Source organism: Arachis hypogaea, chromosome 7, assembly GCF_003086295.3.
Source record: "Arachis hypogaea cultivar Tifrunner chromosome 7, arahy.Tifrunner.gnm2.J5K5, whole genome shotgun sequence".
Taxonomy (NCBI): Eukaryota; Viridiplantae; Streptophyta; class Magnoliopsida; order Fabales; family Fabaceae; genus Arachis; species Arachis hypogaea.
Window position 1 is genome coordinate 48,807,209 of NC_092042.1, and position 9,576 is coordinate 48,816,784.

The 9,576-nt window shown below is 41.3% G+C and overlaps 1 non-coding gene across 1 annotated transcript; it reads left to right on the forward strand.

The window, feature by feature from the left end:
• Positions 1-8,467: 8,467 nt before the first annotated feature.
• Positions 8,468-8,571, forward strand: LOC112704399 (small nucleolar RNA R71). Its single transcript, XR_003155025.1, has one exon. It is a non-coding gene; the product is annotated as a small nucleolar RNA R71 (small nucleolar RNA).
• The last annotated feature ends 1,005 nt before the right edge of the window (positions 8,572-9,576 follow it).

The following is a 9,576-nucleotide window of genomic DNA, read 5'->3' on the forward strand; positions in this document are numbered from 1 at the left end:
GAAATATTCACTACCAAAGACGTGCATGGCATGGCGTTTAACACGCCAGGAAGAGTGGGCGTGTAAAATGAAAACACCTTCGAAATGGCATTCGTGCATACGCATGACCGATGCTTATGCACAACACCCAAAGATTGAGGATTCATGCATACGCACAAAAGTTGGAAAATTGAAGACTCATGCGTACGCACAAGTGAGAATATTTGTAATTTCATGCGTACGCACGACCCCGTGAATAGTAGACATTATTTCACGCCAAAGAATATGGGCGTGCAGCAACTAAACACCTTTGATGCTCATCTTTGAATACTTTACAAGGGCGTTTTGCAGCCATATATTGGCGTGTCATGTGCCAAGATCACACTCTCAGGATTTCATTTGCTAAGTGGCGTTTCAAACGCTAAGATACAGTGTTACATGCCAAATTTTCAGAAGATCACTCCAACTACCATTTGGCCATACCACACACCGCAAGAGGGGCGTGTCACATGCCAAGAAAAGGGAGCTCCATAAGACATTCAGGATGTGGCGTTTCACATGCCACCTAGAAGGCGTTCCACACACCAATTAAGGCATCTCCTAGGGATGAAATTCAGTGGTATCTTGCACTCCATGAAGTGGCATTTTACACGCCCTTGGCCCAGCCTCCACAAATCATATTGCAACTTCATGCACGAAAGCTTGTCTCTCAACAAATTTCTCTTTGGCAAGTATACCGAATTGTCGTCAAGTAAAAACTCACAATAGAGTGAGGTCGAATCCCACAGGGATTGATTGGTCAAGCAACTTTAGTTGGAAGAGTATGCTAGTTGAGCTAAACAGAAGGTAGTTGGAATTGCAGGAAATTAAATGGCGGGAAAGTAAATAGCAGAAAATAAAGTGCAGAATCTTAAATGGGGATTTGGGGAGATGAATATGAAGATAAATGGCAGAAGATAAAGAGAAAGGGTAAGATCAGAAATGGAGAATTCATTGGGCTTAGAAGATGTTGCATTCACTGGATCAAGTTCATTCTCATCTCTTCCTTAATCAATACATTCATTGATCTCCTTGGCAATATTAAGTGATTAGATCCCAATTCCTTGGCAATCCAATCTCTCTAAACTTGAACAATTGCCCAATTCCTTGATTTAATTGCTCATGAGAAGAGATGAAGTGTGGTCACTGATTATACCACATGTATTTCCAAATCAAAGTGTTGGGAGGATTACATGTCACTACATCCGCCCAGACCCCAATTTGGTCCAACATGAGAAAGCATTTCTAGCATGATCTCCTCATCCCTTTTCCAAAGCTCAGAAGAGATCCAATTATGGAGAGTCTCTTTTCCAAGACAACTAACCAATTGAATTAAGATTGAAAGCTTTCTAGCAAATCAAGAGAAAAGAAAGAGGAAGAGGAATGAAAACTATAATTGATCCATCAAATTACAACAGAGCTCCTTAACCCAATGAAAGGGGTTTAGTTGTTCATGGCTATGGAAATGGAAAATGGCAGAAAAGAATACATGATTAGCTAAAAAGTGCAGAAAAGTAAATATACAGAGGGTAGTTCTTCAAAGTGCCCCGCTTCTCTATAGTTTAAAACTACTCCTATATACACTACTCTTCTTGACCTTCTAGTGAGTTTTTCAAGTCTTGGATGTGGGCCTTCGATCTTGAGTTGAAGCAAGTATAATCTTTAGTGGGCTCAGCTTGCAGAAAAGTGTGAGTTAGGCATGGGCGTTAGTTAGGACATTAGTGGCATTAACATTAAGTGAAAATGTGGGTTCGAGAACGTTAGTGGCAATCACCTTTCTCACTAACGTTCCAACCCCAAAATGGTCCACGTTAACTTCAACGTTAGTGGCACTAATGTGACCACTAACGTTGCCTTATGATCCTTCGCAAATGTTATTGGGGATCACCTTTTCCAATAACGTTGCATTGTGCCCCCCTTTCCCTACGTTAAAGTTCACGTTAACTAGGTTAACGTGGCTCTTAACGTGGGCATGCATAAGCTTCGAGAGCGTTAGTGACACTTACCTTTGTCACTAACGCTCCAAACGCCCCTCCTCTCCACGTTAGAGTTCACGTTAACTAGGTTAACGTGGCCACTAACGTGGTAGTGAATGCCATCTCCAACGTTAGTGACAAAGGTGAGTGTCACTAACGTTGGCTCATCAAGCTTAGCTCCATGTTAACTCTCACGTTAGTGGTCTTAACGTGGGCAATGTTGGCTTGATCCAACGTTAGTGACAAAGGTGAGTGTCACTAACGTTGGCATTGTCTTTCCCTTCCACGTTAGAGTTCACGTTAACTAAGTTAATGTGACTCTTAACGTGGCTAATTGCCAATTTGTAGCATTAGTGGTATTCACTTTTACCACTAACGCTAGAGCTCCCTTTTTCTCCACGTTAACTACCACATTAACCTAGTTAATGTGGCAATTAACGTGGGCTTATGATGGCTTCGCAGGCGTTATTGGCGATTACCTTTTCCATTAACGCTACAAGCTTGTCCCTATTCCACGTTAGTGGTCATGTTAACTAGGTTAACATGACTGGTAACGTGGCTTCTTCTTGCTTCCTTTGTCCTGAAATCAAGCAAATAAAGTGTATCAAAGCTCTAGCCCAAGTCATGAGATTATGCATCATCAATTTGTCATTCAATCCTTGCATAATCCTTATGAAATCATGTAAAATTCACAATAGTTGCTTGAATCAAGGTGTAAGTGTATTTTCATCCAAAACTTGCCTTATTTACTAAGAAAATGCATGAAACTACCCTAAAACTGTAAAGAAAAGGTCAGTAAAACTGGCATAGATGCTCTGGCATCACAACACCAAACTTAAAGCTTGCTTGTTCCTAAGCAAGTACTGAAACATAGGAAGAATGAATGAAAGAACAAGATAAACGATATAAAAGCAACATTCCTGGTTTATGGGGTTTCATGCATAGCAACTTAGGTTCATTCCTTTACTAGTTTTCAGGCCTTTATTATGCCCTTGAACATTCTCTTGATTGCATCCTTTGAGACTTCCTAATTGTTGATCCTTCCTTCTTTTCCTGGTTTTATTGCATTCTTTTGATAAGCTAAGTGCTCTGTAAGAGGGCGACTCTTTATCATAAGTTTTCAGCCAACACTCCCGAACCAGTTGGTTCAAGGTGCTAGGTGTTAAGGCACCCCTAAGGACTTACTCCCTCAAGTCTCTTTCCCCCATACATACACACCACAGGCACATGGTTTGTTGTTTTTCTTTCTTGAGACCTTGGTGTCCAGCACTTCTTTGGGTTGCTAAGTGCTTTGTGGCAAAGGTTACTCTTAATAGTGGACTTTCAGCTGATAATCCCGGATTAGTTAACCCAAGTTACCAAGTGATAAGGCACCCCTAAGAGCTTATTCATCTAAGCATATTCTTTGCACATGAACACCACAGACACATGCCTCAATCTTCAAACCCTTGGTGCCTAGCATTTCTTATTGTTTTTCTTTCTTTTTCACTTTTATTGCTCTTTCTTTTTTATTATTAGGATCTTATCAATTAGCTAGTCTCCTGGGGTGTGTTTCAAGCATATGATTCAGGATAGATAGTTGCCTTCCTACCTTGTTGGTGAACCAACTTAGCTAATTAATCACCCTACCACAAACATTTAGGATTTACTTCACAAGATAACTCCACTCTTGTTCTTTTCATAACATCTTCTTTTTGATTGACTTGAAAGACAAGCATACAATAAGCAAGATGAAAATGAAGCATGGACATTAGACTAGTAAGCATAGACCTAAGCAACTAAAGCTTTAAAGGCAGAATTGAAAATCCTAAACTACTATGGACGCATGTTCTATTTCATACATGATTTTCCTTATTTAAAGCTTGAAAGAGATAAAACTAAGAAGGAACTCCACCACCTTTCACTCCTGGGGATGCTCATGTTCTTTTGCTTCCTTGTCTTCTTTGTGTCCAATTGTGCTTCCTTTCATCCGATTCATTCTGGCTATTTTTCAATCTTCTAGTGCCTTTCTCACTGATTCATGACTCTTTTCGGCCCTTTCTCATTCCACTCGTGCTAATTCATCCTTTACGTCCTCATATCTTGTGATCCCAGGGTGTAATACAGGTAGTTCTCCGACTAAGTACCCGAGCCTAGCTTGGGTATTTACATGATATCTAGTCTCACTCATATAAACCCCTTCCGAAAAAGCTCTGTACTCATCAAAGAGATCTGCCTGTTCTCTTTGTTTCCAATGCATCTCATGAATGTGTGCACCTTGATGTGCTTGGATGTTGATCAGCTTTTGGATGGCTTCTTGTTGTTGATCTTGCTTTTGGTTCAAACTACGGAAGGACTCATTCCACTGTCTCCCTTGTTCCAATTACTGCTCCATTAATTCTTTTTGCCACTCCCCTTGTTGATTCATCCATCTAGAGAGGGATTCTTCTTGGCGGTCCATTATTTTAGATTGGACATGTAGTTGTTGTTCTTGTCCCTCCATATAGCTCCTTGCTAGATCCTCAATAGCTCCTTGAATGTGAAACAAATTTATGTTGGTTGGATCATATTGCCCTTCTTGCTGGTACCCTATTTGTTGGGGTTCTTCTTGGTGAGGCTCTTCTTGTGCAGTTCTTTTCCCTATCTGAGGTCTTCTTTGTTGTTGAGAGGGTGTCATATAGTTTATACGCTAAAGGGTAACTAATCTCCCAGGATTTACCCACTGTGGATTGTTATCTTCGAATACCACCTTGGCTTTCATGCATAGTCTAAGGATGGTATTGGGGTACCAAAGTCTAGCACCCGAATCATTCTTCTCAGCTGAGTCCTGGATCCCTTCAGCTATAATTTCGTGCACATTGATACTCCCACCCTTTACTAAGTAATGTACCATGGTAGCTCGAGCAATATTGACCTCAGAATTGTTTGCAGCTGGAAGGATAGACCTCCTTACTAGCTCAAACCATCCCTTGACTTCCGGGATGAGGTCTCCTCTCCTAATGAACCGTGGTCTCTTATCCGAGTATCTTTCCCAATCAGACTCTATAACATACATGTCATTCACTATTTCTTCAAGTTCATCTTCATCGGGGGCATTGCTTATTCTTACTTGATAACTAAGCTCATCAAAATGTGGCGATTTCAGCTGAAGAGACCTTGTTATAGCATTGGGGCTGAAGTCCACCTCTGTTCCTCTCATGTAGCTTTTGAAGGTAGGGGCCCTAGTACTGTCTTCTCTCGCCACATTGGCATAGAACTCCTTGATGAGGTTTGTATTTATCTTTGTCTCTGGGTTCGTGAGCTTTTGCCAACCCCTCTGTGCAATCTTCTCTCAAATCTTTGGGCACTCGTCCTCGTTAAACTGGAATGTCAACTCTGGCAATATTTTCTTGTTTTTGATCCATTCATATCAGAGCTCATGGAAGGCGGTCTTGAATCTCCTGGCATCGAAAGGAGGCCGCCCCATAGGTTCCTTCCCAATTCTCCTCTTAGAGCTCGACGATACCATGAGTGATGGTTAATATGTTCGCGGCTCACAAGATGTGGCTAGGAGAGTGTGTATGGAACTTTTGGGGGAGAATAGAGTATGTGTGTTCGAGAGAAGGAAGGGAGATGAATGAGAATGACAAGTGTGTACGGAGAGGTTTTAGAGTGTGGGTTATATAGGGGGATGATGAGATTGAAGGGTGTGGATTGATGGTGTTGCTTAATAGTGGACGGTTGGGATTTGGTATTGGATGAGCACAATGATCACCTCTTTTATGAGGGTCTTGGTTCGGTCTCCAAGGCTATCCAACTCCCAATGTTGCATGGCAACACTTCTCAAGATACTCCCCTTGAAGACAAGTGTGTAGTTCTCTTGGTATAGTGGCCGAATCTCCCTTCTTTGATTGTCCTATCAAGTACCACCAATCTCCTTTTCAAATTTCCTATACAAGACAAAAGGAATGCAAAAATTCAATTGAATTTTTGGTGGGATGAAGTAGCTACTGTTAAAATCTTTTTCTTTTGTTTTTTTTTAAATAACTAAATGCTTTTCATGAATGCAATCAATCGGCCAATCAATTTCCCATGCATGCAACGTTGGTAACACTAAACTTGTTTGTGATCATATGGTGCAACAAGATTCGAAACAATCTCATACCATTGAGTGTGTTCAAGCCCTCTTGGTGTGCCTTGAACACCAAACTTATCATGTACTATATGCTGCATGTAGAGATTCTTATATTGTTTGTCAAAGTTGATTTAGAATCCATGAACTTTGCCTTATTAACTAGCATTAGAGATTAAAAAGAAAAGGTATAGAACATAGGTTGCCTCCCATGAAGCGCTTCTTTAGCGTCATTAGCTTGACGTTTGGCCTTTGTCAGGGTGGTTGGTAGTGCTTCAAGTCTTCCCTCCTTGCAGTGAATTTATCTCCATTGGCTTTGTTAAGAAGCTCCACATGTTCTAAGGACAAGATTTTGTTGATGGTGTACACTGGAGGCAGCTGAGCTAGAATGGTGGGTAGATGAGGTGGTATAGGTGGAAAGTAGGCAGAGACCACTTCATCTCCTCGAGAGAAGTCCTCTGTAGGGATTTTCTTGTTTCTCCATCCCCTTGGGGCCTTTTTCCTTGTGTTTCTTGATGTCACTTTGCTACTTGTGGTTTTCTCTTTGAGGAGGGTTTTGTTGCTTGTCTCATATGGCTCTGGTGGGTCTAGTTCTTCTTGGATTACACTTGGCTGTTGCTCCTTCTGATTACATTGGTTGTCACCAATGGAGATTTTCAGGTGTGGTGCTTGTGCTTCCTTGTTTAGCTCTTCCATCAGCTCTTTATTGTGCTCTTCCTCTGACTCTTTGTTATCATGATCTGCTTTTTGTGAGGGTTTGAAAATGTTGAAGGTGAGCTGTTCATCATGTATCCTTAATACTAGCTCTCCTCGCTCCACATCTATAACTGTCCTGGCTGTGGCTAAAATTGGTCTTCCCAGGATGATGGGATGGATGGGATTCTCTTACATTTCCAGGATAACAAAGTCCGTGGGTAGGAAGTAGTTTCCAACCTTCACTAACATGTTCTCAACCACTCCTATTGCCTGTTTTTGGCTTTTGTCAGCCAATTTGATGATTACGTCTGTGGGTGTTAGCTCATTGATTTGAAGCTTTTTCATAAGGGATAGAGACATTAGGTTGATACTTGCTCCCAGGACATAGAACCCCTTATCAATCATTGTCTCTCCTATAGCGCAGGGAATGTGGAAACTCCCTGGAACCTTCTTCTTTGTAGGTGGCTCTGTTTGAATGATATCACTGCACTCCCTGTTCATCTTTACTGTTTGTCCACCCTTCAATGAACTCTTTTTGGCCAATAGCTCCTTTATATACTTGATGTAGAAGGGCATTTGCTGAAGGGCCTTAATGAATGGTATATTTACATCAAGAGATGCAAACATGTTGAGGAATCTTGAATACATTCTCCTTGCTACACCACCTTTGAGCCTTTGGGGAAAGGGTGCATATGGGTTCAGGGTCTCCCCTTTTTTTAGCCCCTCCTTGTGTGTGTGCTGGGGTGTATGGTTTCTTTCTTCATGATTTTCCTTGGGAATGTCTTGGAGATGTTCTGTTTGCGTGGGTGCTTCCTCCACACTCCTCTCATCACTTATAGTGATCATCTTGCATTCTTCCCACCTTACTTTCTTTGTTTCTCCTCTTGGATTCTTCTCTATGTCACTTGGGAAACCATCAATAGGTTTGGGAAACTGTTGAGAAAGATATCCCACTTGGGACTCCAGTCTCTTGATGTTTTCCCCTTAGTTTTTGATATTGGCTCGCACTTCATCCTTGAACACTCTATTGTCTTAGACTTCTTTGCATATGTCTTCAAGTAGAGCCTCAATTTCGGAAAGTCTATCCTCGGTTGGTGATGGTGGGTTGAGGTTAGGTGGTTGAGAAGGGTGATTAGGTAAGTGTTGATAGGATCTCTGTGAGGTATGTTGGTGAGTTGCATTATTTTTAGGAGTGTGGTTGTGGCGTCTCTGGTCTGGGCCTTGGTCTTGTTGATTTCCCCACCCAAAGTTAGGGTGATTTCTCCATCCAGAATTATAAGTTTTGGAGTATGGATCATGGATCTGTCTGGGTGAGTTTCCAACATAGTTGGCTTGTTCCCAGTCACCTTCTTCTCCTACATTCGCTCCTTCTTGAGCTGGTGATGAAGTGATGACTCCTGCAACTTAATTTTCTTCTACCTTCTTGGTGAGATCTGCTAGTTGCTTGGTGATCATCTTATTTTGAGCCAGCAATGCATCCATGTGGTTCAGCTCCATTACTCCTCGAGTGTTGCTTCTTTCAGAAGCATAGAAGTAGTCATTCTCAGTTACCATCTCAATGACATCTATGGCTTCTTCAATGGTTTTCTTCTTATTTAGAGAGCTCCCTGATGAATGGTCTACAACCTTCTTTGACTCATAAGAAACACCTTCATAGAAAGTATGAAGTTGAACCCATTCATTGAACATGTCTGGTGGGCATCTTCTTGTTAAGTCCTTAAACCTCTCCCATGCCTCATAGAGAGTTTCACCATCTTGTTGCCTGAAAGTTTACACCTAAGCTCTCAGCCTGTTAATTTTTTGAGGAGGGTAAAATCTTGTCAAAAATTTGTTCACCACATCTTCCCAATTTGTCAAGCTCTCCTTCGGGAAGGATTCTAGCCACTTAGATGCTTTGTCCCTAAGTGAAAAAGGGAACAAGAGCAGTCTATAGACATCCGTATGGACACCATTAGACTTCACAGTGTCACATATTCTCAGGAAGGTGGTTAGATGTTAGTTGGGGTCTTCTTGGGCACTTCCTCCAAATGAACAGTTGTTCTGAATAAGGGTGATGAGTTGGGGTTTTAATTCAAAGTTGTTGGCATGTATGGTGGGCTTTTGGATATTACTTCCATAATTTCCTGGGTTTGGATTAATGTAAGAGCCTAGAACTCTCCTCTATTGCCCGGCATGATTTACAGGGCCTTCTCTGGCATGGTTGTGAGCTTCTCCTTCATGATTGTTTTCCAAGTTCTCCTCCATGTTTGTTTCAAAGTACTCTTCCTCTTCCTCAGCACCAACAACTCCTTTCCCTCTTGCTTCCCTCCTCAATCTACGGAGGGTCCTTTCAGGTTCCGAATCAAAAGAAGTTAAAGCTCTATTTTTTCTCCCTGTCATACAACTAACAGAGCACACAACAAGAAATAAAATGAAGAGATTATTCTTGTTAGAGTAGCTGTTAGTGTGAGTGGTGTAAATTATCAAACAGTTAGTGGGTTAGTGAGCATAATTATAGATAATAACAAAGAAAACAACGAGGGGTGAGGGGATGAGGAAGAAACTAAAGAAACTGAAGATAAATGACTAGATAAAATAAACAAATAAAAGAAAAAAATGCGCAATCTAGTGAACTTCCAACTTAATCATTGTTGATACAAAATCAATCCCCGGCAACGGTGCCATAAACTTGATGCACGAAAACTTGTCTCTCAACAAATTTCCCTTCGGCAAGTATACCGAATTGTCGTCAAGTAGAAACTCACAATAGAGTGAGGTCAAATCCCACGGGGATTGATTGGTCAAGCAACTTTAGTT